At 39.4% G+C, this 26087-nt stretch overlaps 1 long non-coding RNA gene and 1 pseudogene across 5 annotated transcripts in view; one reads left to right on the top strand and one right to left on the bottom strand.

Moving 5' to 3' along the window:
• Positions 1-26087, bottom strand: part of LOC141585566 (uncharacterized) — a 139937-nt gene that overhangs the window by 77927 nt on the left and 35923 nt on the right. The window lies entirely within an intron of this gene.
• On the top strand, positions 15044-15504 carry LOC120368341 (interferon-induced transmembrane protein 3 pseudogene; annotated as a pseudogene).

The raw sequence follows: 26087 nt of genomic DNA, 5'->3' as shown, positions 1-26087 counted from the left end.
TTATTATTTAACTGAAAAAAAAAAAAACTATAAAGAGCAAGCGATAAATAATGTTTCACATGCCTATGCAAGAAATTTGATGTGGAATCCCAGTCACATGAACATATTCTATAATAACAGCTAACACAAGGTTCACGCCTGTAAGCATTGTTCTTTAATCCTTTAATTGTTCTTTAAACCATTAATCTTTACAATAACTCTATGAAATAAGTTTGATTTGTAGCCTCATTTTTTAGGAAAGGCAATAGATGTAGAGGCCATAAGAAACAGACCATGCTGCATAATTTATCAAAGTTAAAAGTGTTGTTCTTCCCTCCTGTTTGTGTAAATCAAAAGCCTAGTTCTGAAGAAAACCACGTTGCAGTTTTATAAACATGCACATATAAGTTTCCCATAGCACTCAGTAATTTCACTTCTAAAATCCTACCCTAGAGAAATAAAAGCTCATGTCCATATATACTTGCATATGAATGTTAATATTAAAATTATTCCTAATATACAGAATGTAGAAAAAAATCCATGTCCATGAATGGATAGATAAGCAAAACATAGTATAACCATGCAGTGGAATTTTATTCAACAATAAACAAGAATAAAATACCACAACATAGAGAAACCTCAAAAATATTATGAAAAGTAAAAGAAGCCAAAAATAAAAGATCACATGTTATATGATTTCATATATGTAAAATGTCAAGAAAGGGAACTCTAAGAAAATAGACAGTTACTAGTTGTTCCCTGAGTTTTGAAGTGAGAATGAGGATGAAATCTAAATGGATACAAAGAATCTTATTAGGGAGATGGAATTATTGTACAAACTGGATTGTGGCGATGGTTGTATAACTGGAAATTAACAAAAGTATTTGAATCGTGCATTTTATATGGGGGAATTTTATGAGATGTTAGTTATACCTCGATAAAGTTGTTTTGAAAAGTTATGGACATAAACTAGATGGATGTGATGGTTGTGCCACATTTGAATGTACTAAATGCCTCTGAATTATACATTTCAAAATGATTAATTTTGTGTTCTGTAAATGTTACCTAAATTTTTAAAAAGCACTAAAAAGTTATGGACATTGTCAGAATGTGTATATTTTTTGGTTTGTTGTGTGATGTTTTTATTCAGGTATTTATATTTTCATATGTTCACATTCATTGTATAATAAGCAGAAAATTTTTTTAAAAAAAGAGGTTTTTTTAAAAAAAATTGTCCATTATTCTACCACTTAGGAATAACAGTGAATTTGTGGGCATATATCCTGTGATTCTTTTTTCTGTGTTTTTACCAAATGCATAATCATACCATATACATGGTTGTGCAATATGCTTTTGCAGCTTAACGATGCACATGAATATCATACTATTTTAATAAGATGACATGGCATTGAAATTTGAAAAGCAAATGCCCACCTCACTTAACAATGAAATCCATTATTTGGAAGATACAATGGCCAATCCATACAGTAAAAACTAAATAATAAACCACCACTGTCTGTATGTCATATGCTATGGACTAAATTATGTCCCTTCAAAATTTATATATTGAAGTTCTAACTCCCAGGTGACAGTATTTGGAGATAGGGCTTATAAGGAGATAATTAAGGTTAAATGAGGTCATAAGGATGAGGCTTTGACCAAATAGGATTCGTGTCCTGAAAAGAAAAGACACCAGAGGGCTCACTCTCTCTTTTTTCTGCAGTGTGAGGAGTGAACTCTCATCAGAAAACTAACTGGCCAAGACCTTGATCTTGGACTTTCCAGCTTCCAGCGCTGTGAAAAAATAAATGTCTGCTGTTTATTCTACCTAATCTATGGCATTCTGTTATGGTAGCCCAAGCAGATTAATATCTTCCAAGCTAATCTACCTCTGGACTAATCAAGAAAGCATATAATATCATTCTTGAGTATGAATTATTATATTTCAGGTATCGTACTTGAAACGGAGTCTCATTCTGTTGCTCAGGCTGGAGTGCAGTGGCATGATCTCCCTTCACTGCAACCTCTGCCTCCCAGGTCCAAGCAATTCTCTGCCTCAGTCTCCCAAATATAGGCCTGTGCCATCACTTCGCTAATTTTTGTAATTTTAGTAGAGATCGGGTTTCACCATGTTGATCAGGCTGGTCTCGAACCCCTGACATCAAGTGATCTGCCAGCCTTGGCTTCCCAAAGTGCTCGGATTGCAGGTGTGAGTTATCACACCCAGCCAATGTACTGGGCACTTTAAATATGTTAGTTTATTTTTAGAACCTTCATTTGTAGAGTTATTTTACAAATAAAGAAACCAGAAACCAGAAAAAAAAAACTAACTTGCTCAAATTCATGCAGCTACTACATGCCAGAGATAGAATTTGAACTTATGTATGTCTGACTGCAGGGGCTATGTGCCTGCCCTAAGACTGCACTGCCCACTGTATCCCAGGACCGGAGACTGCTACAGCTAAGAAACTTTGCTAGGAATTAATAGTGTAGATATATTTTCAACGTGAATTGTCACCTAGATTAGAGTTTTATGCATAATCTATTATGTGCTAAATATCATTTATGAAAGGCAATAAATGCCAGGCGGTAGAGTCTTTATTTTATGCTGTAGTGCAGAAGTCAGCTAAACTATTTTCTGTAAAGCATAAGATAGTGATTATTTTAGGTTTTGTGCGGCCTACTTAACTCTGCCTCTGTAGTACAAAAGCAGCCATAGGCAATTAGTAAATGAATAAGTGTATCTGCGTTCCAATAAATTGCATTTGTGGAAACAGGCAGCAGGTTGGATTTGACCTACATGCCATAGCTTGCCAATCCCTGCTGTAGTCCATAGTATGTGATTGATTGAAGGTGCTTGAGAAGGATTTAGCTGAAGATTTTTGTTTTTTGAGTGGGAGTTTTATTCTTTTGTCCAGACTGGAGTGCAATGGTGTGATCTCACCTCGCTGCAACCTCTACCTCCTGGGTTCAAGCAATTTTCCTACCTCAGCCTCACCAGTTCTGGGATTACAGTCATGCACCACCACGCCGAGCTAAGTTTTCGTGTTTTTAGTAGAGATGGGGTTTCACTATGTTGGCCAGTCTAGTCTCAAACTCCTGATGTCAGGTGATCCACCCACCTCGGCCTCCCAAAGTTCTGAGATTACCGGCGTAAGCCACTGTACCCGGCCAAGGGTGTGTTTTTATTTAGATGATAGTAGTAATATCCATGATGATTTGGAGGAGGGAGAAAGCAGGCAGAGAAGGTTTGAGAAGACTAAAACTCAATAGACGTGGTATAAAGCGTGAAGACAAAGGGGAAATCTATAACAAATATGAATATGTCAGGTTTTTAGGTCATATGTTGATCTCTTTGAGAACTCAAACTTAGACCTTTCCCTTTGGAAAACTCACAAGAATAGGTAATGTGTTGAAGTCAATAATCGATTTCTTATTTCTATTTTTTCCTTGGAAAAAGTTTCAACAACAAAAGAACTTGAAGACTTGGTATAAAGCATGAATGATCATATGTTGGTCACTTTTAGAACTTAGACGTTTCCCTTTGGAAAACTCACAGGAATAAGTTATGTGTCAAAATCAATAATTGATTTTTTAATCTATTTTTCCTTGACAAAAACTTTCAATAACTAAAGAACTTTAAGATATTCAAAAGTGAATATTTATCCTCTCTCTCTCTCTCTCTATTTCTCTTTCTTCTTCTCTTCATGTGTGTGTGGGTGTGTGTTTATGTCCATAAAGAGCCAAAGAACCATGGAATATCCATCAAGTGTCTTACTTGCAATTTTTGTAATCATATTACTTGGTAAATATGAACATGAAATTAAGAAGATGAGGAAGAGTTCCAGGCCACACAAATTGCCATAAGTGACACAAAGTTGGGTTGATAAATAAGAATAAAACCATTCATTACAGACTCTTCCTTAAGCAGAGATAGGAACTAAGCCACTTGACCTTTTATCTCTCTAGGAAGTTGTCTTTTAAAAAGATGTTGGCATGACAATTTTCTTGTGAAGCAGTGAGCAGGCTCACTTGACTACACTTTTTAGCAGATGGAGAGGAGAAGACCCAAGAAGACTTTAATTTACTTGGTCGATATCATCCAATTAAAAATTGTTTTATCTGAGAACAAAACAAAACGCTATGAATTTCCATCTACATGATCTCACAGCCACAAACAAGAGAGTGAACAATTCAATTAATAAGACATTTTTGTCTACGTGATGATAAAACATTGATTTCACTGATATTACTTTTAAATTAACCAACTGTTTAGGTAACATGGTGCAGAACAACTGGCATTCCAAACCACCCATTACTTCTTATTAAGATATATTGCCTTATAACTGTTAGCAAAAGATCATTCATTCATTTGTTCATGCATTGTTTACTGGTTACACACTTAGTGAGCAACAGCTGTTTCCCAGTGCAGGACATTATGCTTAATAATAGAGAGAATAGCAGAAATGAGTGAGACACAGCCTCTGCCTGTGAAGAGCTTAGAATCTCACAGGGAACATACACCAACAGAAGCAAATATTGATAAGTAAGTAGCAAAATGTAATGTGTCATCTGTTGACAAAAAGTCAGGTGCTTACACTCAACAGGGCTTCTCTCTGAGAAAAGAGCGTGTAATGCCTTTCTGCTATATTGGATTCCAATTCTAGCTAGCTGTTTACCATTTGCTTAGTCACAACTTTTCTAGGCCTCAGTATCTTCACCTACGAAAGGACAGGTTACAGTAAATGTTTTTTATATTTCTTCTGCCAATATTACCCTACATTTCAACATTTTAAGTTGGGAAAGTAGTTAAATCAGAGTGCATTTCAACTAATAAAGGAAGCCATGATTTAAAAGAGTGGAAATATAAATGTTCTTGAAGACACAACAGTAGATTTTAATTGATGCTGATGGTACACTCTTTAAATAAGAGAAGAGTGTAAGCCAGCTTCATAGGTAAAGAAAGCAGTGATGGGCCGGGCGCGGTGGCTCACACCTGTAATCCCAGCACTTTGGGAGGCCGAGGCGGGTGGATCACAAGGTCAAGAGATCGAGACCATCCTGGTCAACATGGTGAAACCCCGTCTCTACTAAAAAGACAAAAAAAATAAAATTAGCTGGGCATGGTGGCGCGTGCCTGTAATCCCAGCTACTCAGGAGGCTGAGGCAAGAGAATTGCCTGAACCCAGCCGAGATCACACCATTGCACTCCAGCCTGGGTAACAAGAGCAAAACTCCGTCTAAACAAACAAAAAAAAAAAAAAAAAAAAAAAAAAGCAGTGATGATAATACCTGCATTTGTGAGGTAAACACCTGGAAACAGAACTTGCTCATTAAATTGGATGGAAGGTGTCAGGCTAAAAGCAGAAAGAAATGTTGATGGACAGTATTTGGTTAGAAAAGAAAAAGGATTTTTTGAGTCATCCGCTAACCCCCTTTTCTGAATGGACATCTTCAGGGAGAGAAGTGGAAAACTCCTTCCAGTGCAGGAGGCGACGTCCTGTCCCAGCACATCAGTCCTGGGTACTGAGAAGCCACAGTAGCACCAGTTGCACAATGAAGCATCCTCACTCTCACAGGAGAGGACTCATACAAAGAGGCAGAGTAATCTACCAGAATACAGTCTCCAAACTAGATGTGTCATGGGTAGCTAGGGCCACTTATGGAAATTTCTAGGACTATAGCCTATTAGATCAAAGTCAACTAAGTGAGTGAAAATGATAGGGATCTAGAAGTTTGATTCACAACAACACAGGCAGAAAGAGAAAGATTTTCAGTTCAACATTGGTACTGGGAAAGCTGTGGTAAAGGGCAATCCAGAAAAAAATACAACTAAAATTAGCAAATCAGTCCCATTGAGGGTGACAACATGAGCACTCTCAAACTGAAAACTCAGAACCTTTGGAGTGCATGAGACACTTGAAGAACTGACACCTTTCTCTTATTTCTCACAAATAACAAATAATACCCCAGAGAAAGCAAAAGCAGCAACTTTAGAAACTTGTGAGACCAAGGATAAGAACTGGGAGATGTGTCCCAGCACAGTCTTTGATGGAGGAGACCTTTTTGTGGATATAGACCTGGAATCATGTCTATGGCCTGGAAGCTTTTTTAAGTGTGCGTGGCATGAAGGTTTTTCCTCTCCCGCTAGTACTACTTGATTTTCCTTCTTTCCCTCTACCCCAATAAAAAAAGAAAGAAACAAGACTTAGTCACTCTGAACTTTTCTTTCTACTAGAAATGTAGAGAAATTTCAGGGAAGTCCTCATCAACTGTAATGCTAGGGACCTACCCTCTTGCAATCAGGAACAAGAGAAACTAGAGTTTACAATGGGAATATCAAAAAGTTACTGTAGGAGTTTATCCCTGCCTGTCCTAAGAATCGTCTCAACCTAAATCTGTCACCTTTACCATCAGGAACTATAGACCAATCCAGAAATTAAATGAGAAGACAAGCCATGCCATATAAAACCAGATAAATATGATGCCCAGGTGTTGTTTGGGTTAACATATGATCTACCAAAATTGACTTTGGGTAAAATAATCTTGTCCTAACAGGAGCATTATTCTGGCATTAAAAATTCTCGCAGAGATGGTAGTAATATCTAGGAAGCAGCTATGTCATGTGTCCTGTACTGGATTTGGTGATAGTGAAAAGATAACTCTCTTTTCATCTTGTAGCACACTATGGCCAGCAGTAAGAGATATTTAGTCACATCAAACATGTCTAATGTATAATGCCTTATCACATACGGAGACAAGAAAAGAAAATAATCCCTGAAAACACCCATGTCCTAGAAACACCCATGACCTGAGCTTAGTATTCTTGCACTTTGTGGTTTCTTTAGCATCTGAGCAGAACAGGTTAATGTGAAAACTGAAGTCAATCCCTGCATGCCTGGCTTGTGGGATATGCCCAAGGGGAGCAGCATATCATCATGTTTAATGACTCAAGGGCATTTCTGGAACAATCTAGGAGGATTGCTTTTTTGTGGGGCAATTAATGACCTAAGGGATCATCTTAAGGAACTGTTGGTTAATAGGATCATTACTGAGTCATAGCCCATATGCTTCTCCAATTGCCATAGTGAGAAAGGAGACTAGAAAAAATTGAAAGTATGTGCATTATTATACCGTAATTGTTGAATTAGAAGTGATCGATAAGCTGTTTGTAAAAACACCTAGAGTTCACCTTGCTGGACTTGCAGAATGGCTATTGCCAGAGAGCAGTTACAGCTGATGAAGATAAAGATAAATGAGCTTTGTTTATCTGACCAGCAAGATTTCATCTATTGAGATGATGCCTGAGCGTCTCTCAGGAGGCGCTCCTGTCAACCCACAGTAGGAAAGGTTGTTTGTGACAGAAGCTAGTTCAAGGACACTCTCCCCTTATCCGGAACACCTAGAGTTTCTTGAGGGTATAGGTGAACTGCTTCTCACCTGTGTGTTCATAAAGGCTCTGGCACTCAAGTAACAGATGATGTCCATGTCCTACCCATATCTTTTCGGTGTTCACCTGTAAGCTGAAGGCTGGTCACTATAAATAAACACAACTTTCTACTGGATGTTTTTCTTTTGTTTTGCTTTGTTTTGGGCATGATAGCACAATAGCCTTGCTAACAAGACAAGACAAAAGTGATAGGAGATACTGTCCCTCGAGGCAGACTTCAAGGGATAAAGAATCCTCACCATTTCCTTGAGCTCATTCTAAGACATGGTCTAGCCAGACACCCGAGTTCTTTGATAGCAGTGAGCTCCAGTTGCATCCAGTCAGATCTTGCTTGATAATTTACCCTCTATTGGTTTGTTTTGTTTTGTTTTTTGTTTTGTTTTGTTTTGGCCTTTCTGGCCTCACTCTTATGGACCATCTCCTCCCCAAAATGCATGTGCTGAAACTCTATCCTCCAATGTGATGGCATTAGGAAGTGAGGCTTTTGGGAATTAATTAGGATTAGTTGAGATCATGAGGAAGAAACCCTCACGGATGGAATTATTACCCTTATAAGGGTCCCAAGTTACTTCTCTCTGCTCTCCACTGTATGAGGACACAATGAGAAATCAGCAGTCTGCAACCTGGAAAAGGACCGTTACCAGAGCCTGATCATGCTGCCATTTTGATCTTAGATTTATAGCCTATAAATATGTAAAAAATAAATTTTTATCATTTATAAACTACTCAGTCTGTAGTATTTTTTTATAGTAGCCTGAGATGAGTAAGATACTTTCCTACACCCCTGCTAGGATTCCCTCCCTCCTTGCTCTACCTGATATTGTAGTCATCTTTTTCCCTAATTGTGGGAAAACGGGGAAGAGGAGCTCAAATCTATAGGCTGTGTTGAACTTACTGCAAAATGACATCATTTAGTCATTTAGTAAAAAAATTTTACTGTGTGGCTACTATGTACCACATAGTATTTTCTTGTTATCTAAAGATACGAATAATATCCTGACTCCCATAGAGCCTGTACCTAGTGAGGAGGGCAAGACAATAAACAAATAAATATGATTTTAAAAATCAGATAGTAAAAGAGCTAGGCCTGTAATCCCAGCACTTTGGGAGACCATGGTGGGCAGATCACTTTAGCCCAGGAGTGCAAGACCAGCCTGGACAACATGGTGAAACACCATCTTTACAAAGACATAAAACTCAGCTGGGCACGGTGGCATGTGCCTGTAGTCCCAGCTCCTCAAGAGGATGAGATGGGAGGATTACCTGAGTGTGGGGAGGTGGAGGGTGCGGTGAGCCATGATTGGACCACTGCACTCTAGCATAGGCAACAGAATGAGATCCTGACTCAAAAAAGCAAACTCAAAAAAAAAAAAAAAAAAACCAAAACGGAAGTTCTATGAATAACATGAAACAGAGTAGTGGAATAGTGGGATAGAGAATTATGGAAAAAGGGCCCCTCTGAGGGCCAGACATTAAAGCTGACACCTGAATGAAGAGAAGGAGCCAGTCATGTACAGATTTGAAGCAAGAGTATTTGAGACAGAAAGAGCAGATAGTGCAAAGGCTCTGAATATGGAACAATATTGGAGTTTTCTAATAAAAGAAAGAAGGCCAGTATGGGAGGAATGTAAAGAACCAGGAAGAGAATGGCACAAAAATAGGTAAGAGGGTAGAGAGAAGAGTTCTACAGTTAGCGAACCTGTCAAGTTTTACATGCCGAATACAGTCGGCAGTTGGATATCTGAGCTTGGGACTTGAGCGAAAAAGTTCAAGAGATATAAATTTGGCGATCAACATCTATATTACTACTCTGCTATTTAATCTTGAATTCTGTTTAGGTTGTATCTTCAGTATATAAATTCCACAGGAGCCAGGTATGACAACTCTTAGATAAAGATAGATTAAAATAATAGGAAACTATAATCTAATCTGATATCTTTGGAATAGGTAAAAATTTCAAATTTTACTCCCCACCCCTTACTGAAAAGCAAAAACAAATATACAGTATCAAGATTTTCATCAGCAACAACCCAGAACTCAAATATGCAGGTGAGGTGTTTCACAGGTCCTAACCAGCCTTTCCACACTGCAAGGACTTCAAAATGTTCCACAGGTAAAATTAAGAAAGGGCGATCCCAACAAGCCCCAGAAACACTGCTCTCTAAGTTGGCCAAAGGAAACGCTGAATCAGAGCGGCTGCTCAGCAACACCACAATATTGACTACTTATCCAAGAAGTTTAATTTTAAGAAAAAAAAAGAAAGCCTTAAAGAAATAATCAGAAACATACATAGAATTTTATATAAAGAATTCAATATGAGAATTTCAGTTTTAAAAAGGTGGCATAGAAGCAAGTTTCACTCCCCATCCCCTACCAAAAACCATTTGACCCAGCAATCCCATTACTGGGTATATATCCAAAGGATTATAAATCATTCTACTACAAGGACACGTGCACACGAATGTTCATTGCAGCACTGTTTACAATAGCAAAGACCTGGAACCAACCCAAATGCCCAACGATGATAGACTGGACAGGGAAAATGTGGTACATATACACCATGGAATATTACGCAGCCATCAAAAACGATGAGTTCACGTCCTTTGTAGGGACATGGATGAACCTGGAAACCATCATTCTCAGCAAACTGACACAAGAGCAGAAAATCAAACACCGTATATTCTCGCTCATAGGCGGGTGTTGATCAATGAGAACACATGGACACAGGGAGGGGAGCACTGCACACTGGGGTCCGTTGGGGGGAAATGGGGGAGGGGCGGGGGTGTGGGGAGGTGGGAAGAGATAGCATGGGGAGAAATGACAGATACAGGTGAGGGGACGGAAGGCAGCAAACCACACTGCCGTGTGTGTACCTATGCAACAATCTTGCATGTTCTTCACATGTACCCCAAAACCTAAAATGCAATTTAAAAAAAAAAGTAAAATGAAAAAAAAAAAAAAAAAAAAAAAAGATTTTCATCAGCAACAACCCAGAACAGCCTTTCCATACTGCTAGGATAATCTCTTTGGGACCTCCTCCATTCATGATTCATGATTAGCTCTCTATTTATTAGCACCAAGGTAAATCTGGGCTTATGGCACCACCTAGGGCAGAAAAAAAGGCAGTGACCTAGCAGCAAATATTTGCTAAATAAATTTATCCAATAAAAATCAAAACAAGCCAGACAGAGAAAACTAGAATAACAAGTAATTTTTCAATCCAAAATTATAAACATATACCCCCAAGAAGTACCAGCAAACAGGGAGCCACGACCTTCTAAAAAGAATAAAGCAAATAGCCAGTGACTAACTCCAGTGAGATGGTAATTTGTGAGCTCTCTTCCCCAAAAGTCAAAATAACAGTTTTAAGAAAACTCAATGATCTCTAAGACAGTGGAGAAAAGCAAATCAGAAATGGATCAGAGAAACTTAACAAAGAGATTGAAATAATAACAAAAAATCAAACAGAATTGGAACTGAGAAACACATTTGCTAAACTGAAGAACTCTTTAGAGTCTCTCAACAGCAGAATGGACCAAGCAAAGGGAAAAAAAAAATCACTGAGGTTGAACACCATGTATTTGAAAGTACAGTCAGAGGAGAAAAAAGAAAAAAACTAAAGGAATGAAGACCACCTATAAGATAGAAAATTACCTTAAAAGTCCAGATCTAAGAATTATTAGTGTTCAAAAGAGAACTGAGCAAGTGTAACAGGTAGAAAGCTTATTCAGAGAAATTACAACAGAAAATTGTCTAAAACTTGAGATAGATAGAAATATCTGGATACAGGAAGGTCTGAAAACATCACATTGAATGGACCCAAATAAGACTACCACAAGGCATAGAATAATAAAACTCTCAAAGTTAAGGACAAAAAGATGATCTAAAAGTAGAAAGATATAAATGAAGAAAATAACATATAATGGAGCTCCAATTCATCTAGGAAAAGACTCTTCAACAGAAACTGTACAGGTCAGGAAAAAGTGAAATGACATTTTCAAAGTACTCAAATAAAAAAAACTGCTATCCTGTACCCAGAATACTATTTTTCAGATATGAAGGAGAAATAAATCTTTTCCAGACCCATGCTGCCATCAGCTTTTCCACCTTTGTTTGAGAAGACAAACTCTGCACTGCCTGAGGCAACAGTGATGGCCTCCCCTGAGGCAGTTGCCAGGCGAGATAATGTTGATTCTCCTTGGGAGTCACCCCCAACATCCCTGTTTGCTTCTAGACCTGTAACTAAAGTCCCGTTGGGGCCCTAGAGTTGAGGTTGAGAGTGTCACCCATGAGAAGCTATGCTACACTCAAAAAGAACTACTTGAGTTTTCTCATTTATATAAACAGAAATCTGGAGAACAGGCATGGGGGTGGATATTAAAGGTGTGCGATAAAGGTGGAAGAATCATAGAGTTGGATCAGGTTGGATTTATTTACTTGGGCCCACTAAGTAAAGACACTGCATTTAACATTGTGGCTTGGGGAGTTAAAAAATGTTCTAATAGCTTATTTGCTTGCTTAGCTGAAATATGGTTTAAAAATGGCCCACCTTGAGTGAGTTGAAAACGCCTGATCTCCCTTGGTTTAATGTAGAGAAGTGATCCAAAGGCTTGGGGAGATTGGGATGATGGAATAGATTAGTCACTTTAGATCTATTCATCCTAGCCAAGAGGGTCCAGAAGATACACCTTTGAGCAATGCCTTGCAAAATACATTTGTAAGGGCAGCACCAGCATCTTTCAAGAGCTCTGTAATGGCTCTTCACTGTATGTCAGATCTAATAGTGGGAACCACAGTCACTCAACAAAAAAATTAAATACTATGGGAATAATTGAATTCCAACATACCAGAGGCCAAGTGGCAGCACTCAACCATCAAAAACAAGGTGAGTGTTGCTGCTGTGATGGACAGCAGAGGCAAAGCAACAATCAGAATGGCCTGACTTATGTAGAGCTCTGGCACTGGATAATTAACTATGGTGTTTCTATAAATAAACTTGATAGGAAGCCTACTGCATTCCTACTTAATTTATATAAGCAGAAAATTTCTAGGTCAAATAGATAAAAGACTAATTTGAATTTTAAAAACAAAGACTCATGCCCCCTCAATCAATTTTCAGACTTGAGCCAGTTTACAGTCCCAGAACCCCCTGAATGATGGAGAGGCCAGGTGCCACTCAGGAAGAACAGCACTACACTACCAACAATTTATGCCGTTAATCTTTCTTGCATCTTTCCCCAAGGAGACCTCCAGCCTCTTACCAGGTTAACTGTGCACTGGGGAAAGGGAGATGAGCAGACATTTTGGGGACTACTGGACACGGATGCAGAGCCGATCTTGATTCCAGGGGACCCAAAATGTCATTGTGGTCCTCCAGTTAAAGTAGGGGCTTAAGGAGGTCAAGTAATTAATGGAGTTTTAGCTCAGGTCTTACTTACAGTGGGTCCAGTGGGGCCCAGACTTATCTTGTGGTCATTTCCTTAGGGCCAGAATGCATAATTGGCATATTTGGAACATAATGAAGCTATTGGTTGTTTCTAAGTTTAGTGGACATGATGAAAGAAAATGACAAATGCAGAGGGTCTCAAATCTGCTAAGATTGCCCTGAACCAGAGTCTGAGCTCCTGGAAAGAAAGAGCTAACATTGTGGAAACACCAACACGAGCTCTTAACATGTGAGTGGCTGCACTAACCAACTTAGACATTCTTAGCAGCTGGCAGAAACCTCACATTGGTTCCCTGACTAGCAGGGTGAGGGCTATTCTAGTGGAAAATAGGAGCCATTGGAACTACCTTTAGCTAGAAAAATGGTAAATCAAAAACAATATTGCATCCCTGGAGAGATTGCATAGATTAGTACCACCATCAAGGACTTGAAAGATGCAGGGATAGTGGTGTCCACCACTTCCCCATTCAGCTCGCCCACTTGGCCTGTGCAGAAGGCAGATGGATTAGAGAAGGACAGTGGATTATTGTAAGCTTGACCAAGTGGTGACTCCAATTGCAGGTGCTGTATCAGATGTGGTTTCATCGCTTGAGCAAATTAACATATCTCCTGGTAGCTGGTATGCAGCCACTGACTTGGAAAAATGCCTTTTTCTCCATTCCTATCCATAAGCCCCACCAGAAGCAATTTGTTTTCAGCTGTGAAGGCCAGCAGTGTACATTTACTGTTCTACCTTAGGGATGTATCAACTCTCTGGCTCTGTGTCATAATCTTATTTGGAGAGACCTTGATTGCTTTTCACCTCTGCAAGATATCACACTGGTACATTTCATTGATGACATTATGCTGATTGGATCCAGTGAGCAAGAAGTAGCAAACACACTGGGCTTATTGGTGAGAAATTTGCATGCCAGAGGATGGCAAATAAATCTGACTGACATTCCGGGATCTTCTACCTCAGTAAAATTTCTAGAGGTCCGGTGGTGTGGGGGCTTATCCAGATATTCCTTCTAAGGTGAAGGACAATTTGCTGCATTTGGCTCCTCCTGCAACCAAGAAAGAGGAACAATTCCTAGTGGGCCTATTTGGATTTTGGAGGCAACACATTCCTCATTTGGGCGTATCACCCCAGGTTGTTTATCAAGTGACCAAAAGGCTGTCAGTTTTGGGGTGTGTTCCAGAACAGGAGAAGGCTCTGTGACAGGTCCAGGCTGCTGTGCAAGCTGCTCAGCCACTTGAACCGTACAACCCAGCAGATCCAATGGTGCTTGAGGTGTCAGTGGCAGATAGGGATTGTGTTTGGAGGCTTTGGCAGGCCTCTACAGGTGAATCACAGTAAAGGCCTCTAGGATTTTGAAGCAAGGCCCTGCCATCTTCTGCAGATAACTACTCTCTTTCTGAGGGACAGCTCTTGGCCTGTTAACTGGGCTTTAGTGAAAACTGAATGCTTGATTATGGGTCATCAAGTCACCATGCAACCTGAACTGCCAATCATGAACAGAGTGCTTTCTGGCCCATCTAGCCATAAAGTGAGTTATCCACAGCAGCATTCCATCATCAAATGGAAGTGGTATATATGTGATTGGTCTTGAGCACGTCCTGAAGGCACAAGTAAGTTACATGAGGAAGTGGCTCAAATACCCATGGCCTCCACTCCTGCCACCCTACCTTTTCTCCCTAAGCCTACACCAATGGCCTTATAGTGACATCCCTATGATCCATTTACAGAGGAAGAGAAGACTCGGGCCTGGTCCAGAGGTGATTCTTCACGATATCCAGGCACCACCCAAAAGTGGATAGCAGCAGCACTACAGCCCCTTTCTAGGACATTCCTGAAGGTCAGCGGTGAAGGAAAATCTTCCCAGTGGCCAGACTTTGAGCAATGCACCTGGTCGTGCACTTTCTGTGAAAGGAAAAATGGCCAGATGTGCAATTATATACTGATTCAAGGGTTGTAGCCAATGGTCTGGCTGGATAGTCAGGAACTTGGAAGAAGCATGATTGAAAAATTAGTGACAAAGAAATTTGGAGAAGAGGTAAAAACCATGAAGGTATTTGTATTCCATGTTAGTAGTCCCAACGGGTGACCTCAGCAGAAGAGGATTTTAATAATCAAATGAAGTAGAAGCATCCCAGCAACCCCACCACGGTCGGTCTTCCTTGGACACCATGAACCACACCGTCCAAACCTTTTTCACTCCCACCAACACCCACCATCCCCTGAACTATGAGATGCTGAAGGAGGAGCAAGAGGTGGCTGTGCTGGGGCGCCCCACCACCCTGCGCCCCCGACATCCACCATGATCCACATCCGAAGTGAGACCTCCATGCCTGACCACGTCGTCTGGTCCCTGTTCAACACCCTCTTCATGAACTCCTGCTGCCTGGGCTTCATAGCATTCGCCTATTCCATGAAGTCTAGGGACAAGAAGATGGTTGGTGACCTGACCGGGGCCCAGGCCTACACCTCCACTACCAACTGCCTGAACATTTGGGCCCTGATTTTGGGCATCATCATGACCATTCTGCTGATCATCATCCCAATACTGATTCTGCAAGCCTATCAGTAGATCCAGAGGAATTATCCCAGCCAAGGGCTCTGCCCGTGACCTGTCTCCCATGTACTCCAGCTTCCATTTCTCACCCTGCCCCAGCTGATCCTGTATCGGCCCTTTACCCTCACAGACTTTTCTACAGTCACTACGTTCAATAAAGTGCACATGATCCTGGAAAAAATAATAATAATAATCAAGTGGATAGGACAACCAGTTTTGTGGACACCACTCAGCCTCTTTCCCCAGCTACCCCTGTCATCGCCCAATCAGCCCATGAACAAAGTGGCCATGATGGCAGGGATGGAGGTTAGGCATGGGCTCAGCAACATAGACTTCCACTCACCAAGGCTGACCTGCCTACGGCCACTGCTGAGTGCCCAATTTGCCAGCAGCAGAGACCAACACTGAGCCATTGATATGGCACCATTCCTCAGGTGATCAGCCAGCTACCTGGTAGCAGGTTGATTATATTGAACCTCTTCCATCATGGAAAGGGCAGAGGTTTGTCCTCACTGGATTAGACACTTCCTCCGGAGATGGGTTTTCCTATCCTGCACGCAATGCTTCTGCCAAGACTACCATCCATGGACATGTGGAATGCCTTATCCAACATCACTGTATTCCACACAGCATTGCCTCTGATCAAAGCTCTCACTTTAAGGGCTAAATAAGTGCAGCAGTGGGCTCATGTTCATGAAATTCACTGGTCTTACCATGTTCTACATCATCCCAAAGCAGTTGGATTGATAGAACGGTGAAATGGCCTTTTGAAGTCACAATTACAATGCCAACTCGATGACAATTACTTATAGGGCTAAGGCAAAGTTCTCCAGAAGGTCATCTGTGTTCTGAATCAACATCCAATATATGGTACTATTTCTCTCATAGCCAGGATTCATGGGTCAAGGAATCAAGGGGTGGAAGCGGAAGTGGCATCACTCACCATTCCCTCTAATGATCCACTAGCAAAATTTGTGCTTCCTGTTTCCAAGACATCATGCTCTTCTGTCCTAGAGGTCTTAATTCCAGAGGGAGGAATGCTGCCTCCAGGAGATACAACAATAATTCCATTAAACTGGAAGTAAAGATCATTACCTGAACACTTTAAGCTCCTGCTACCTTGAAGTCAACAGGCTAAGAAGAAAGTTATAGTGTTGGCTGGGGTGATTGACCTGGACTATCAAGATAAAATCAGTCTACAACTCCACAATGGAGGAACAGAAGAGTATGCATGGAATACAGGAGATCCATTAGGGTATCCCTTAGAATTATCATGCTGCATGATTAAGGTAATGGGAAACCACAACAGCCCAATCCAGGCAGGACTATAAATGACCCAGACCCTTCATGAATGAAGATTTGCATCACTCCACCAGGAGAAAAACCATGACTTACTGAAGTGCTTGCTGAAAGCAAAGGGAATACAGAATGGGTTGTAGAAGAAGGTAGTCATTAATACCAGCTAAACCACGTGACCAGCTACAGAAATGGTGACTGTAATTGTCATGAGTATTTCCTCCTTTTGTTAAAAACATGTCTGTGCATGTATACACTTTACTAAGAAAAGGTCTTTATTTTATTTCCTTTTTTCTTTATCATGTAACATAAGATTATTGACTTCATATCAGCATTTAAGTATTGTTAACTTTATGTAATAGCATCTGGGCTGGGGACTGGTGTGTTTCCAATTGTATGAAGGATAGTTGTGTGATATTAGGCATAATTATGACATTACGGCCTTTGTTGAAAGATTATGTATGATCTCAGAAGATGTGTATGGGTTCAAGTTGACAAGGGGTGGACTTGGAATAATTAATACGAAGTGTCAACTTGATTGGATTGAAGGATGCAAAGTATTGATTCTGGGTGTGTCTATGAAGGTGTACCCAAAGAGGATTAACAGTTGAAGTGTACCCAAAGAGGATTAACATTAATATAGACCCACCCTTAATCTGTGCGCGTGCCATCTAATCAGCTACTGGCACAGCTAGATTATAAAGCAGGCAGAAAAACGTGAAAAGACTGAACTGGCCTAGCTCCCAGCCTACATCTTTGTCCCATGCTGGATGCTTCCTGTCCTCAAACACTGGACTCCAAGTTCTTCAGTTTCAGAACTCTGACTGGCTTTACATGCTCTTCAGCTTGCAGAAGGCCTATTGTGGGACCTTGTGATCATGTATGTTAATACTTAATTAACTCCCCTTTATATATATATATATATATATATATATATATATATATATATAGCAAGAGGAATGAAACTAAATAGGAGATATATATATATGTATATATATATATATCCCATAGCATAACTATGTTATGCCTAACATATATTCCTAACATAACACAACTATCCTTCTATTAGTTGGAGATATATATCTCTCCTATTAGTTCTGTCCCTCTAAAGAACCCTAACTCATATACCAAATTTTGGGCTGGGTGCAGTGGCTCACACCTGTACTCCTAAGACTTTGGGAGGCCAAGGCAGGTGGATTGCGTGAGTCTAGGAGTTCGAGACCAGTCTGGGCAACATAACGAAACCTCTTCTCTATAAGTATAAAAAGATTCAATATTCCCAAATTATTTTTGTGTTCAAAGTGAAAAAAAATTTAGATTAATTTTAATAGTAGAAACAGAACTATAAACTCTTCCTATGTATGGATTCTTATAATACCCAGACGTTTAGAGTAGATGCCTTAAATTTCCAATATACACTAAGACCTGAAATTTATTATTTCATACACCAGATGTCACTGTTTTTCCATGCTAGTAAAATGAATCAACAAATTTTGGCAGTTAAAAAAACCCAAAAAGCCAGCATGATGGTATGCCAGTGTAGTCACAGTTATTTGGAAGGCTGAGGTGGGAGGATCATTTGAGAATAGCCTGGGCAACATGGCAAGACCCTCTCTTTAAAAAATAATTTTAAAAAGCCTAATTTACCCTCCATTTCCATTTTTAAGTGTATACTGAATGGAAATATGTACACTCGTAAGCCAAAAAACAAGTCCAAAAATGTTCATGTGGCAGCACTTTTAAATATCCCAAACAGGAAGCTACCCAAATGCCAGCCAATCAAAAATAGAATGAATAAATATATCGGGTGTATATATTGAAAGTGGTATACTATGCAGCAAGAAAATGAATGAATGAACTCCCATTCACAATTGCCACAAAAAGAATAAAATACCTAGTAATACAGCTAACGAGGGAAGTGAAGGACCTCTTCAAGGAAAACTATGAAAAATGGCTTTTAAAGACGGTATGTACCCCCTAAAAACTTATTTCTTTGCACTCTTCTAACAAATTTTCTTTTTCTCCTATGGCAGATACCATAAACCTTAGTTCATTGCATTTAGGTACAAACTATATTTGTTTTCGAATTTTCTATTGTTACTTTCATTAACTTGCTTAATTGACATGCTTTTCTATCTGTGAGCATCTTTGGTTACCTTGGGATAAGATGGAACACATAATAAATTTTCCCATTTAAACTAAAGGAAAAATTGTTTAATATGAGAGTTTTCCTGTTACAGTTTTCAGGAAATACCATTATGCAAAAGAAAGATGTATTTATCCTTGACCTCTAAACACACACTCAGATTGCTTCTCACCCTTCCAGAGTGTGGCTACAGAGCCTCCATTGTACAACATGAATTCTTAGGGAGATGCTGCTGGTGTGATCTATGACTGCAATTGCTATTTAGTTCTTTGTTCCCATCAAGGGAACAGAAAGTGAAAAAAAGATTCACTATAAGTATGATATTTCAATTGAAAACATCCTCTCTTGTTATCCACACAAAAGTGTAATGTCCCCTCCATGGTTTTTCTTCCATCCTTAGCTACTACACATCCCCCAATTCTCATTATGGAATAAAAATATCAAGGGAAAACTAATAAAATGCGCATGTGTATAAAGGTGTATTAACTTGATAAAAATATTGTTAAATTAAACATTCAACTGGATATCCCAGTTTACAGAATGTAAAATTATGACTTAAAAATCCCTCTGTGCACAAATATATTAAAATTTCAGCCAAATACTGTTTTATTATGACTTTATTTTTCCTTAAGTTTAGAGATTGTTTTTACATCATTAAAAATGAAATAATTCTATTTTATATGGGAAAACAGTGTCTTTTATATCTGTTGAACTACAATTTAAGAACCCCCTCAAACTTCACCTGCACCCCATTCTGCTTTGTGTAACTTGTCTGGTCCTGAAAATTTAATAATAACCTATAAGATTAACAGGCAAAAAAATTCTTTTTGTCCCTGATCTAAGAAAAATGGATTGATATGGTATGAACTCATGTGAGGCAATGGCCTATCGCATTTTAAAACCAGGAACAAAGTTATTGAGCCTGTGGGCCTGGCACAATGATGAACAGTCAGTACCGAGAAGAGAACAAAAACAGGCTCTCTGCCATACAGATCTTAACTCTAGTGGAAGACGTGGATAATAACCAAGAAAACAAATAAATATACAATGACGAATGGTGATGAGTGCTGTGAAGTAGACTGGGTCTAGGGAAAGAGGGTAATGATGAGGATGGTTAGGGAAAGTTTCCCTGAAGCCAAAGCCTGAGACTCAAGAAATACTCCATCACTTCAACAGTGACGCCAAGAAGGAACCTGAAAGAGACAGAACAGTATGTTCAAAGACCCTCAGGCAGAAGAAAGCTGAGCACGCTCACAGAGCAGGTTAAGCTTCCCCTTCCCCTTTTCTGCCAAGTATGAGACTGGATGATTGGAAATACATGAACCCTGTCACTGAAGATTTTCCTAAGGATTCTGTATCTTAGGTAAAAGCTAGGGTAACTTTTTCCCTCCTGTCAGGAATCCTAGAATAGCAATAATAACAGTTTGCGTAGCAGTTCATGATTTAAAAATCCGTATCTTGTATATAACTCATTTTTCAATTGGAACTTTCTGCCACCTGGGTGACAGAAATTTTATAACAATCAATGTGAGTCTCTCCCTTTCCTCAAGGTATAGACAAAATACTAGGTAACATTATTGCAATGATAGTGATTCTAATTGTGCAGGAAAACTATTGTACAAATGTGATGTGCAGGCCTGCCTTGCTCTAACCCTGTACGTTTTCAAAAATCTCTTCAGGACTGGCCCTGGGCCAAATCCTGGGATATGAACCCTGATCCCTGGAAATATTCTTCCTAATAAAAGACATTTTTGTATATCTGAGGCATTTAGCAACACAGTACCAGTTTGATGAGATAGTTAAGGCTAAAAATAAGATTTATGGTAAATGCCCCTTTTTGTTCTGGGAGGTTATAGTCTAAGTGAGTATCTGTGGTTGGTCACTCAGGTACTGCATGCATACATGACTGAGTTCTAATAGAAACCCTGGACATTATGGTTCTGGTGAGATTCCCAGGTTGACAACACTTTGCATGTGTCTTAGTTTGTCAGAATACCATAGACTAAGAAATTTGTAAAGAAAACAAGTTTACTTGATTCACAGCTCTAGAAACTGATGAGTTCAACAGCATGGTGCTGGTATCTGGCAAGGATCTTCCTCCCTAATTATTCCATGATGAAAGAGCAGAAGAACAAGAGAATATGTGAGAGATAGAGCTTGTATTTATAACAAAGCCACTCCCATGATAAAGAGATTAATCCATTCACAAGGGTAGAGCCCCCATGACCTGTCACTCTTAAAAACCCCACCTCTTAATACTGTTATGATGACAAATTTTGACATGAGTTTTGAAAAGGGCATTCAAGTTATAGCAATATATATTGCCACACATCATTTCTGAGATAATTAAGCATATCCATGCAATTCCACTGGGAGAGGGCATCCGAAAATTTGTACTTAGTTTCTCCTGGACCTTACCCCAGGCATCTTGTTCTTTTGCTCATTTAAATCTGTTTCCTTTCACTAGAATGAACTGTAACTGTGTAGATGACAGCTTTTCTGAGTCTTGAGGGTAGTCTTGGGGACCCCATATAATCATAGTACCTAATATTTATATGGTGCTTACTACATTCCAGCCACAGTTCTAAGCATTTTAGCTGTATTAACACCTTTAATCCTTGTCGTAGACTATTTTATGCTTCTACAACACAATACCACAGATTGAATCATTTTAAATGAACAGAAATATGTTTGGTGGGTGCTTCTGGAGGCTGAAAAGCCCAGATTAAGGGAACAAGACTAGTGAGGGCCTTCTCCTGTTATCACACGGAAGAGATAGCAAAAGAGGCCAGGAGGAGGTCAAACCCACTTTTATGAAAAACTCACTCCCACAGTAACAACCCACTCCCAAGATAACATTAACTCCCGCGTGAGGGTGGTGCCTTCATGACCCAAACACCTCCCATTAGACCCCACCTTGCAGCTGTGGCATTGGAGATTAAGTTTCCAACACATGAAATTCTGAATTTTTGTTCAAAATTCCAAAATATTTGAACCACAGAGATCCTGAAAAATCATTCTTTGAAGTACGAAATGTGATTAATTCCATTTTAAAAATCAGGAAATTGAGGTACAGGGGAATAAACTATTTGTCTAAGATCACAGAACCAATAAATGACAACGTCCAAATCCAAACCCAGGCGCTCGATCTCTAGCAGTTGGATACCCGGCATACTCAAATGCTGGCTTAAAGCACAGAAGCAGGAACGGAAAGCCCAAAGTGTTTTTGAATAATGTGTCCACGACAGGATTCACCAAAGAGGCATCATCCTATCATATTCGTGTGCGCCTGACTTCCTCAGGTCATTCAGACTGTTTCTCTGCCTTGCTGGAAATTCTGGAAACTATCCACATGTCTTTGTCGCTATGGGTCAAGTTTATCTCTTAAATACCTATTCAGCCACAAACAGCAGACCCACAAACCAGAAAGCCCTTGTACATTCTTGTTCAGAAAGCAGAATATGCCTGTACTCTACCCCTTCACCTGTCTCTTTACTCTCACCTAGGAGTTTTCTAGTTAGAGGATGAGACTGGAGAAGGGCTTACCCTGCGCCACTTGGAGTTCTCACCATTCCCCAGGGCATATATATCCCATTTACAGATGAGAAAAATGAGGTTTTAAAAGGTTAACTTGTTTTTCCCATTCAAATGTACATATCTAGTAAGCTGTAGAAACGGAATTTGAGTCTAGTCAGTTTCAGTCCCTAACCAGTGCTGGTTAACATTGGTCATCAGTTCTTCGATGCAGGTAACTAAGCTGTTCTTTAAAGAGCTAGGCACTGCAGAGAATGAGGATATAATTGCATCCATGGGAAAGAGACCTCCTATAACACTGACTGCACTGTATACTCCTGACCTGATCTTAGAGCATGTCTTCAAACTGACGCAAGAGCAGAAATTCAAACACCGCATGTTCTCACTCATAGGCGGGTGTTGAACAGTGAGAACACATGGACACAGGGAGGGGAGCATCACACACTGGGGTCTGTAGGGGGGAAATGGGGAGGGACAGTGGGGGGTGGGGAGTTGGGGAGAGATAGCATGAGGAGAAATGCCAGATATAGGTGAAGGGAAGGAAGGCAGCAAATCGCACTGCCATGTGTGTACCTATGCAACAATCTTGCATGTTCTTCACGTGTACCCCAAAACCTAAAATGCAATTAAAAAAATAAATAAACATCAAACCGTTCTAAAAGGTCAAAAACAAAACAAACAAACAAAAAAAGGTGCTGGTAGGTGAAAGTATCTCGTATCTCAGTGGAACGCTAGTCAAAAGAGACCATTTTAAACCAGAAACAAAAGACGCTGGGGTAGAAAGAGGGAAGCTGGGTCTCTGGCAATAGAGCCAAATAGTGGTAACAGAGCACTGAGGTACACTCATAAGCAGGGAATGTGTCGGCCAACAGGGGAAACCCTAGGACCTGGACAGCAAGCAAGCAAGAAGAGAGAGATCCTGCAAGCAGTGACTCCAGAGCAACCTTGGAGTCGAAAACTTGTAGTTACCAACATAAATGCCATTGCTCAGCTGAAAAAAGAATCTTGAGGGAAAAAGCCCAATCTCATTCACGGGCAAATAAAAGAAATGTACCTAGTCCCAAATATTTGGATCTGCTCATAAATTGTGATAACTATTAACTTTGTTAAATTAGAGCAATAACTAAATACTATAGAAATGAGATAGTTATAACAGCTGATTTATTAACTATTTGCAGGCACTATTTTTTATTTTGTTCATATCACTGAATATTATTTTATTTGCTTACAGAAATATAATTTCCTTGAGAGGAGGGAATTTTCTGTCTTGCTGACTCATGTGTTCATTAACTAGAAGAGGAATTGACACAGAATAGAGGCTCAATAAATAAATATTTGTTAGATGACTAAGTGAATAATTAAATAAATGGTGGAGAAGTATTCCAGGGATTTGTCTTAAGCCTCAGGGGAGGGAGATTGAAGCAGAAGATGATAGGAATGAGAGAAAAGTAAAAATATTACAACCCCCCAAAGAGGAAAGGCAGTCTCATCTTTGCCATGGCATTCAGATGAAGATGGGTGTTAAGTCTCACAGCCTTGAGAAAAATCATTACATGACTTAGTCACAGTTCAGTGGCTTGAACTGATTTAGTAGCCTGACGGGAGAATGGCTGTATCTTGAGCCTGAAACACACAGTGACTCAGTGTAACACTCATTGATAGCATCAGCCACTTTAAGAGAGAAACCCCGTATTCAAAGAAAAGGATGCAGTTAAGGTGGTGACAAACAGAGATATGATCATATTTGAGTCACTCACACAGAGAAAGAGAAGTTTGCATCATAAGTTTTTGTTGTACTAGAGTAAGGATGAAAATGGTAACATATTAGAAATGGAAGTGATTTGGGCAATATTAGAATTCTTGAAATTATTTATTGAGGGCTTCAGCCAGAAATAATTGTGTATTTCTATTGTTTTTCTTTTCGCTGCATTATTGATTTTTTTTTTAAATCTCTTCAGGCTGATGGACTGTGGGAGCATATTTATTAAATTGTCGCCTAATGAGACGGGATCTAGGTCACTGATTCAAATATCACTAACAAGTTTAAAGATAATTTTTATTAATATGGGGAATATCACTCATTTTCTTCCTTATTTTTCTTCCCATATCTTTTAGGTACAAGTACAAAATAGCACCTCAGGATATAGAAAACCAGAAACCTCTGTCATTTTTTGGTAAAGAACTGATACAACCAATTGTTTCTTCCAAAGAGGTGGGTATAACCTTCCTCTCCTCTCCATTTCAAAATTAGTTGCACACTCTTGGGACCATGTAAAATATTGACTCTAGCTATGTTATGATATAAATACCTTGGGAGGAAATTTGAAACCAGGGAAGAATTTTAGCCAACAATTTGACATTGCCTTTGACTAGCTCAAGCCTCAGTTGCTACTTGGAGTCACTGTCCTATTCAGCCACACAAGCATTTCCCACCAAGCTCTAAGGACATAATATCTGCAGGGTCCATGCTACCTGTTCTTAGACCTTGCATTGTCTATTATGCACTTCAGCCAAATGTGAATGGTTATACGTCGGATAAAATAGCATGAAATTATGATGCTATTTTATCTACCCAAATGCAGACTCTTTTATCTAAAAATTCATGTTATTTTATCTACCCAAAATGCAGACTTCTCTGGCTTCTTACTCTGTCCTTTCATTTGAAAATCTGTTCTGCCCATTCCAAGCTATCTTTCATCTTCTTCTGTTGACTGCCTTCCAAACCCTTTCTTCTTTGTTCCCTGGGGTCACATTCCACCATCAACTTTTTTTCTGCACAATCATTCTCTTCAGAGAATATTATGTTCGCTTTCTTGTTCTAAAGCAGTGTTTCCCAAAGACAATTTCAGGATATCCATGTATAAATATTTAAATTTTAATACTTGCGTTTTAGTTTAACGTGTATTCAAAAAAATATGTATCAGCCACGTTTGCACATACATTGTCACATAGGTTAAAATTAAAGGAAGTATTTTGATTAAAGAAAAAAGGGAGGAAGGTAGAAATTGATTTAAAGAAAAACAATGAGAAATGAGCAGTATACATAGAAAGTAGAAGTGACAAAAAACTTGAATGACTAAAGTTTCAAAAGTGCTATCTTAATATAAAATGAATTTTTTATTGAAAACTCTAGTTTCACTGTAATTTCTCCTTTCTCATATCCCAGCTCTGCTTCCTCATATCCCAGCTACCAGAAGGCCAGGAGGTGACAAGGTGACAGCTGCATTCTCTCTCATTATTCTTTCCAGATCTTGACTTTGTCTGCCCTCATTTGAAACTGCTCATCTTTGAGGCTCGAATCTTCAAACCATAACACTCTATAAGTTCCATTATTTCTCTATAGACCATTGTCCTTCAGATCAGTCTCTTATAGTCATAAAAAGCTTGAGCCTCCAGCCCACAGCCTTATACTCTTGGGGTTAGTATATATATATGTGTGTATGTACTGTTAACAGAAGTGATACACACCCATTTTTGAACATTTGGCATATATAGAAATTAACACTGTTAATATTGTTGAGGCCCAAAAAATAATACCCCAAAGTATGGCCCTTTGGCATGCTGAGCACTTTGAACTACGGAAAATGAAATGGTTTCAGAAGCATCCTCAGAACCAAGGACTTTCTGACCTTCTCCTGTTCTCTTTCTAAGTGCAGGCTGAAACTCTCTCTGAAGTTATCT

Source organism: Saimiri boliviensis, chromosome 9, assembly GCF_048565385.1.
Source record: "Saimiri boliviensis isolate mSaiBol1 chromosome 9, mSaiBol1.pri, whole genome shotgun sequence".
In the NCBI taxonomy this organism is placed as follows: Eukaryota; Metazoa; Chordata; class Mammalia; order Primates; family Cebidae; genus Saimiri; species Saimiri boliviensis.
This window is presented reverse-complemented; position numbering and strand designations above follow the sequence as displayed.